Source organism: Pristis pectinata, chromosome 11 (genome assembly GCF_009764475.1).
Source record: "Pristis pectinata isolate sPriPec2 chromosome 11, sPriPec2.1.pri, whole genome shotgun sequence".
Lineage (NCBI taxonomy): Eukaryota > Metazoa > Chordata > Chondrichthyes > Rhinopristiformes > Pristidae > Pristis > Pristis pectinata.
In genome coordinates, this window is record NC_067415.1 from 3,686,999 (window position 1) to 3,696,400 (window position 9,402).

Below are 9,402 nucleotides of genomic sequence, written 5' to 3' on the forward strand. Positions count from 1 at the left end.
CCATTTTTTATTCTCCCCATGTTCGCAATTACTCCCCCCCTTGACTCTACCACTCACCTACACACTAGGGACCTATTTACAGTGGTCAGTTAACCCACCAACCCACACATCTTTGGGATGTGGAAGGAAACACTTGGAGTATTGTGTTCGGTTCTGGTCGCCTCATTACAGGAAGGATGTGGAAGCTTTAGAGAGGGTGCAGAGGAGATTTACCAGGATGCTGCCTGGATTGGAGAGCATGTCTTATGAGGATGGGTTGAGTGAGCTAGGGCTTTTCTCTTTGGAGAGAAGGAGGATGAGAGGTGAATTGATAGAGGTGCACAAGGGGAGTAGATCAAGTGGACAGTCAGAGACTTTTACCCAGGGTGACAACGGCTAACGTGAGGGGGCATAATTTTAAAGTGATTGGAGGAAGATATAAGGGGCATGTCAGGGGTAAGTTTTTCACACAGAGAGTGGTGGGTGCGTGGAACGCACTGCCGGCAGAGGTTGTGGGGGCAGATACATTAGGGTCATTTAAGAGACTCTTAGATAGGCACATGAATGATAGAGAAATGGAGGGCTATGTGGGAGAGAAGGGTTAGATAGATCTTAGAGCAGGATAAAATGTCAGCACAACATTGTGGGCCGAAGGGCCTGTACTGTGCTGTAACGTTCTATGTTCTATGAAACCCGTGAGTCACAGGGAGAACTTGTAAACTCCACACAGACAGCGCCAGGATTGAACCTGGGTCTCTGGCACTGTGAGGCAGTGGGTCTACCGGCTGCGCCACTGTGCCAGCTGCTCACTTTTCCAGTGCTGGTGAAGCATAATGAACCTTGAAACGTTGATGTTTCTCTCCCCACAGATGCTGCCTGACCTCCCGGATATCCCCAGCGTTTTCTAGTTTAATGCAAAACCCTTGTCCCTCACTTTCCAGTCCCCGTTCAGTTGCAGTCTGGAATCTCCTTATAATTCAATCTCTGATCACAGTCAAGCAAACACATTTGCTTTTCACAAAGGAATCTGGCTAAAGACAACATCCACTTGTTTACTCCCTCCTTTGTTTGTTCTGTGGGTATAGGAGAGTATAACACAAGTCTCAGAACTGTGATATAAAACCTCACCAAGCTCAATAGAATTTCAGGGCTGGAGACACAAGAGACTGCAGACAGAGTCATAGAGTTATACAGCATGGAGACGGGCCCTTCAGCCCACAGAGACTTCCCAGTTTGGCTTGGCAGTCTGGGTCTGTATTATTAGAAGTTTAGAAGAATGAGTGTAGATCTTATTCAAGCTTATAAGATCCTAAGGGGGCACGGTAGTGTAGCGGTTAGCGTAACACTTTACAGCGCCAGCGACCTGGGTTCAATTCCCGCCACTGTCTGTGAGGAGTTTGTACATTCTCCCCGTGTCTGTGTGGGTTTCCTCCTGGTGCTCCGGTTTCCTCCCACATTCCAAGGACGTACGGGTTAGGAAGTTGTGGGCATGCTATGTTGGCCCCGGGAGCGTGGCGACACTTGCGGGCTGCCCCCAGAACACTCTACGCAAAAGATGCATTTCACTGTGTGCTTCGATGTACATGTGACTAATAAAGATAGCTTAAATCTTGTCAGGGTTGAGGTGCTTCCATTAGTGGTAGGCACAAACAAGGGGACAGAGTTTTTCTTTTATTCATTGAAGGGGATACAGGCTTCACAGGCTGAGCCAGCATTTAGTTGCCCATCCCTCATTGCCCTTGAGAAGGTGGTGGTGAGCTGCCTTCTCGAACCGCTGCAGTCCTTGAGGTGTGGGTGTACCCACGGTGCTGTTAAGGGAGGAGTTCCAGGATTTAGACCCAGTGACGGTGAAGGAACGGTGAGATATTTCCAAGTCAGGGTGGTGTGTGGCTCGGAGGGCAACTTCCAGGGGGTGGTATTCCCCGTGCTTTTGTTTGCCTTGTCCTTCTAGCTGGTATAGGTGGTGGGTTTGGAAGGTGTTGTCTAAGGAGCCTTGGTGAGTTGCTGCAGCGCCTCCTGTAGATGGTACACACTGCTGGCCCTGTGTGTCGGTGGTGGAGTGAGTGAATGGTTGTGGATGGCGTGTCTATCAAGCAGCATGCCGTGTCCTGTATGGTGTTGAGCTTTTGAGTGTTGTTGAAGCTGCACTCACTCAGGCAAGTGGAGGGTGATCCACCACACTCCTGACCTGAGCTGTGTAGATGGTGGACAGGCTTTGGGGAGTGAGGAGGTGAGTTACTCATTGCAGGGTTCCCAGCCTCTGACCTGCTCTTGTGGCCACACTGTGTATGTGGCTACTGCAGTTCAGCCTCTGGTCAATGGGAACTCTCAGGACACTGATGGTGGGGGATTCAGTCGTGGTAATGCCATTGAATGTCAGGGGGTGAGGGCTGGATTTTCTCTTGCTGGATACCATCATAGTCTGGCACATGTGTGGCATGAATGTTATCTGCCGTCTGTCATTTCAGGCCTGGATATTGTCCAGGTCTTTCTGCATTTGGACGTGGACTGCTTCATTATCTGAGTCATGAGTGTTGCCGAACATTGTGCCTCGCTTGCTACCAGCCTGAAATGGGTACACTGCTTGATGGAGCAATAAAGACAGAGGAGACTTCATTCCACAGCTCTTGAGAATGTTGCTGTCAGCGTCAATGGAATGTATGATATGTTGACCCACAGCAGGTCTGACAGCTTCATAGGAGGAGCACAAGCCACGGTAGCATTACCCTGAGTCAGAACCACACAAACAGCTCTGTGTTACCTTGGAGCAATTTTTATTTTCTGCATTAAAGTGTACGATAACATGCTTCACTGCACAATTATATCAAAGGTATGACACCAGAAACTGGCCAGATTGAAAGAGTGCAGAGAAGATTTACTAGAATGTTGCCGGGTCTTCAGGAGTAGAGTTACAGGGGAAGATTGAACAGGTTAGGACTTTATTCCTTGGAGCGCAGAAGAATGAGGGGAGATTTGATAGGGGTTTACAAAATTATGAGGGGTATAGACAGAGTAAATGTGAGTAGGCTCTTTCCACCTAGATTAGGAGAGATAAGTATGAGAGGACATGGCTTTAGGGTGAAAGGGGAAAGGTTTAGGGGGAACATTAGGGGGAACTTCTTCACTCAGAGAGTGGTGGGAGTGTGGAACGGGCTGCCATCTGATGTGGTAAATGCGGGCTCACTCTTAAGCTTTAAGAATAAATTGGATAGATACATGGATGGGAGAGGTCTGGAGGGTTATGGACTGGGTGCAGGTCAATGGGACTAGCGGAATAACGTTTCAGCACAGACGAGAAGGGCCGAATGGCCTGTTTTCTGTGCTGTTGTGTTCTATGGTTCTATGGTCTATGTTCCTCCATGCTGGTGTTTCTGCTCAAAACCATTGTCTTCCCACCCCCTCTGTCTTCCCCGTGCCACCCCCACCTCACCCTTCCCTTTACCCAACTTTTCCTTGAAGGTACCAAAAGTATCTGCCTCCACCAGGCCCCACATTTCCTCCCCGCTCGCGAACACTCTCAGTGGGACACAACATTCAGAATATTCAGGTTTATTATCGTGGACTTAGGTGACATGAAATGTGTTGTTTTGCGGCAGTGCAAAGCAATAAAATTACCATATAAAAGTAAATATATAGTGCAAAAAAAAGGAATAACGAGGTAGTGTTCATAGGTTCATGGACCGTTCAGAAATCTGACGGCGGAGGGGAAGAAGCTGTTCCTGAATCGTTGAGTGTGGGTCTTCAGGCTCCTGTACCTCCTCCCTGGTGGTAATAACGAGAAGAGGGCATGTCCCGGGTGGTGAGGGTCCTTAGTGATGGATGCCGCCTTCATGAGGCACCGCCTTTTGAGGCATGTCCTCGATAGCGGGGAGGGTCGTGCCCATGATGGAGCTGGCTGGGTCTACAACCCTCTGCAACCTCTTGCAATCCTGTGCATTGGAGGCTCCATACCAGGCTGTGATGCAACCAGTCAGAATGTTCTCTACTGTACACCTATAGACATTTGTAAGTCTTTGCAGACATACTGAATCTCCTCAAACTCCTAACGAAGTAGAGCCATTGGCGTTTTCCAATCTAGTCATCCAATGGGAGGTAAGTCTGTGACTGAGTTGCCGTCACCTCGCCCAACGTTATGAGGGACACAGTCATGCATTTGTTAGACCCACTGCCTCACAGCTCCAGAGACCCTGGTTCGATCCTGATCTCCGCTGCTGTCTGTGTGGAGTTTGCACGCTCTCCCTGTGACCGCGTGGGTTTCCTCCTGCGTGCTCCACTTTCCTCCCACATCCCAAAGACATGCGGGTTGGAACCTGAGGTCATCCAGTTTGGTCAGAAGAATTAGCAACTAAGGCAGAGTTAAATGGAGAAGGGCTGCTGGTGTCGGAGTGCGAGAGGTTGCAGCCCCTCTTCGAGTATCTGCGGGGGCTGCTGCTGAAGTTCTGGATGCACTTCAGCCCAGCGCTGTTGGTCTACTGGCACCCAGTGCGGCGCGGGGAGGGGCGTGTGGCGGATCTCCTGGTGGGTCTCCTGCTGGGCCTGGCCAAGCTGGCCATCCACGGGACGCGGCGGCGGGCGGCCGAGGGTACCGGCAGGTCGGCCTGCCTGCCCGTCTTCCGCGCTTATGTGCGCGTGCGTTTAGAGAGGGAGCACGTGGTTTCTGCGGGCACCCTAGCTGAGTTCCGCGCTCGGTGGGCCCCTCAGGGGATCGCGTGTGTCGTGGATGGTATGAACGTGATTCTTATTTGAAGTGTCGTGTGTCGCGTTAACGGGTGTAGCGTTGCGTGTGTGTTTGGTTAGTATTAGTTTGCATTCTCTACCATAGTATGTCGTTGCGTAGTTTCTTCTTTTCTGTATTGGATGCAGTGTATTGACACTGGTTGTCTTTTGTAGTGCTTTTAGTGAATAAACGTTTATTACTAAAAAAAAAGGCTGCTGGTGAAAATCAAAAAAATCTGCAGAAGGTGGAAATGGGAAATAAAAACAGAAACTGCTTGAAATACTCAGCAGGTCAGGCAGCATCTGTGGAAGGAGAAGCAGTTGACAGTACAGATCTGTGATGCATCATCAGAATGCAAAAAAAAGGTGAGTTTATGTAGGTGGAAGAGAGGGCCTGTGTTTGATGGGGTGAAATAAGCTGTGGAATGGCACTGTACAGAGGGATGCGGGTGTCCTTGTACATGGAACAGAGAGAGCTAGTAGGCAAGTGCAGTGAGTAACCAACAGTCTGCTGGAGGAACTCAACAGGTCGAGAAGCATCTGCGGTGGGAAAGGAATTGTCGACGTTTCAAGTTGAAAGCCTGCGTCAGTGCAGTGAGTAATCAGGAAGGTTAATGGAATGTTGGACTTGGCTACCAAAGTAGGGAGGTCTTACTCCAAATGTACAGGTGTTGGTGAGCCCACACCTGGAGTACCACACGTTATTTTGGTCTCATTACTTAAGGAGGGATTGACTGCCTTGGGGACAGTTTATTATTGTCAGATGTACCGAGGTACAGTGAAAAACTTTGTTTTGCATGCCATCCATACAGATCATTTCATCACATCAGTGCATTGAGGTAGTACAAGGGAAAACAATAACAGAAGGCAGAGTATTGGTATTGGTATTGGTTTATTATTGTCACTTGTACCGAGGTACAGTGAAAAACTCGTCTTGCATACAGTTTGTACAGGTCAATTCATTAGACAGTGCAGTTACATTGAGTTAGTACAGAGTGCATTGAGGACAGAGTGCAGTTCCAGAGAAAGTGCAGTGGAGGCAAACAATAAGACAAGATATCTTTATTAGTCACATGTACATTGAAACACACTGTGAAATGCATCTTTTTTGCGTGGAATATTCTGGGGGCAGACCGCAAGTGTCGCCACGCTTCCAGCGCCAACATAGCATGCCCACAACTTCCTAACCCATACGTCTTTGGAATGTGGGAGGAAACCGGAGCACCCGGAGGAAACCCACGCAGACACGGGGAGACCGTACAAACTCCTTACAGACGGCAGCCGGAATTGAACCCGGGTCGCTGGCGCTGTAAAGCGTTATGCTAACCGCTACACTACCATGCCTGCCATAATAAGGTGCAAGGGTCACGACGAGGTAGATTGTGAGGTCAAGAGATGGACCTCAAGAAGAGAGTCAAGAAGGTTCACTAGTTTGATTTCTGTGTTGATGTAATTCCCTAATGAGAAAGGCCTCCAGCGCTGTCTGTGTGGAATTCGCACACTCTCTCTGAGATCGTGTGGGTTTCCCCCTTGTGCTCTGCAGGTAGTATAGCGGTTAGCATAACGCTTTACAGCGCCAGCGACCCGGGTTCAAGTCCAGCCGCTGTCTGTAAGAAGTTTGTACATTCCCCGTGTCTGCGTGGGTTTCTTCTGGGTGCTCCGGTTTCCTCCCACATTCTAAAGATGTACAGGTTAGGAAGTTGTGAGCATGCTATTTGGCACCGGAAGCGTGGCGACACTTGCGGGCTGCCCCCAGAACACTCTACGCAAAAGATGCATTTCACTGTGTGTTTCGATGTACATGTGACTAATAAAGAAATCTTCTCTCATCTCACCCCAATGTAAAGTAGCTCTTGTAAATCACACCTGGTGTCAGTGGGTCAGAGGGTCTCAGGAGATCTGAGGGGAGATTTGATATTTGGGATTGGTATTTTGGAGGTTTGTGGGCTTATGATGGAAGAGGTTACAGGGAAGTAAGTGGAGCATCAGGACTGATGGAAGTGGTCTGAGAGCCAGTATAGCAGATAGGCTGAATGACCTCCTTCAGAAAATATGAAATACTCTTTGGAGACACAAGAGACGGCAGATGTTGGAATCTGCCGCAACACACAAACTGCTGGAGGAACTCAACGGGTCGGGCAGCATCTGTGGACGGAAGTGGACAGTCGACGTTTCGGGTCGAGCCCCTTCATCTGGACTGGGAGAGTAGAGGGGAGATGGCCGGTATAAAGAGGTGAGGGGAAGGGGTGGAGCAAGAGCTGGCAGGTGATACGTGGATCTAGGTGAGGGGGGGGGGGTGAGAGGAGACGGAGGGGATGGGGGGAGAGTGGGAATAGCGAGAGGCTGGGAGGCAACAGTCAAAGGGCTGCAGATGGAGGAAGCTGATAGGAGAGGAAAGTGCAGCATGGAACCAAATGAGGGAGGTGGGGAGGGCAGATGGGAACACTGGGGAGAGGGGACGCTCCCTCAGGGCCTCGACCCGAAATGTCGACTGTCCATTTCCCTCCATAGATGCTGCCTGACCCGCTGAGTGTCTTAAGCGTTTTCTATGTTGCTTAACATTATTAATGTCGTCTGACCCCAGAGATGGTTACTCTTCTTACTGGCTGTGCAGCCTCTGCTGTCACCTTCCTGAATGCCACAACCCTACATAGCTCTCATTCTTTGGTACTCAAACAAGGTGAACTAGATTTACCAGTCCGAGTTGGCTTGGATACGGACGGGGCAACGTGGAAGGGTGAATGAATTGGGCATGTGAGTCATGGTTCAGATTTACTCAACAGAAGGCGACCTAACGCTGAAGAGAAACAGCATCATGTGGCACCCATTGAAGGAATACAGTATCACATGACCCTCTCTGTGGGAATGTGCAGTCATATGATTCTATGGGAATGTGACATCATTATGTCACATTAATGATCATTACAGCACATTATTACCAGCTGTGGTCATTGCAGCACCGACTATTACCTTCAATTACCATTCCAGCCCTGTCATTACTCAACCGCCATCTCCAAATTTGCCAATGACACCCCTGTTGTTGGCAGAATCTCAGACAGCGACGAGGAGGCGTACAGGATGGAGATAGATCGGCTGGTTGAGTGGTGTCGCAACAACAGCCTCGCACTCAACGTCAGCGAGAACAAGGAATTGATTGTGGACTTCAGGAAAGGGAAGTCGGGAGAACACGCACCGGTATAAAGAGGAGGAGGGGATGGTGGTGAGACAGGGGCCAGCAGGTGATTGGTATACTAAGGAGGGTCGAAGGATGACAGGCAGATGGAGCCCTCCTCCTCTTTATACTGGCTAGCTCGACCTCTCCATTCTCAGTCCTGATGCAGGGTTTCGACCTGAAACATTGACAATTCCTTCCCCCCACAGATGCTGCTTGACCTGCTGAGTTCCTCCGGCAGATTGTGTGTTGCTCCAGATTCCAACGTCTGCAGTCTCTGGTGTCTCCATGTTTATTAATGCACAGGTCAATATACCAGTAATTATTACAGCAATTCTCATTACAGTACTGATTATTCCTGCACTGGTTGTTGCAATGCCAATCATTACAACATTGGTCATCACAGCACTAATTATTACAGCACTGATTATATGGAGCAATAATCATCTAATACCTAACTAAAGAGAAATCAATGTTGATAAACTGTGCACAAAATGTCTAAAAACTCTCCATGCCAGTCCTGCTCAATCAGTAGTGGAGGATGTGCTGACTACCACCACACCCTTTGCAACAACACAGAGAAGCTGCCATCTTCTCCCAAGAGCTGTGGCGGCAGAGTTATTCAAAGTTGAGGCACTGAGTTCAAGAGTCTGGGAAGTTATGTTGCAGCTTTATAAAACTCTGATTAGGCCACATCTGGAGTATTGCATTCAATTCTGGTTCACCATTATAGGAAGGATGTGAAGGTTTTGGAGAGGGTGCAGAAGAGGTTCACCAGGATGCTGCCTGGATTAGAGGGCATGTGCTATAAGGAGAGATAAGATAAGATACCTTTATTAGTCACACGTGCATTGAAACACACAGTGAAATGCATCTTTTGTTTAGAGTGTTCTGGGGGCAGCCCGCCAGAGTCACCACGCTTCCGGCGCCAACATAGCATGCCCACAACTTCCTAACCCGTACGTCTTTGGTATATTGGATGAAACTGGAGCACCCGGAGGAAAACCACACAGACACAGGGAGAACGTACAAACTCCTTACAGACAGCAGCCGGAATTGAACCTTCACTAGGGCAACTAGGGATGGGCAATTAAATGCTGGCTCAGTCTAAAAAGCCCACTCTGCTGAATCTCTCCTCACAGGACAAACCCACCATCCCAGGAATCGATCTGGTGATTTAAGGATGACGTTCTTACTCCAGTCTGGGCTGGGAAAGATTCCCCCCTGCACCTGGGCCGTAGACTCAGCCAGCTCCATCACGGGCACAACCCTCCCCACCATCGAGGACATCTTCAAGAGGCGGTGCCTCGAGAAGTCGGTATCCATCACTGAGGACCCTCACCATCCGGGACATGCCCTCTTCTCGTTACTACCATCGGGGAGGAGGTACAGGAGCCTGAAGACCCACACTCAACGGTTCAGGAACAGCTTCTTCCCCTCCGCCATCAGATTTCTGAACAGTCCATGAACCCATGAACACCACCTCGTTATTCCTTTTTGTTTTGCACTACATATTTATTTTTATAATTTATAGA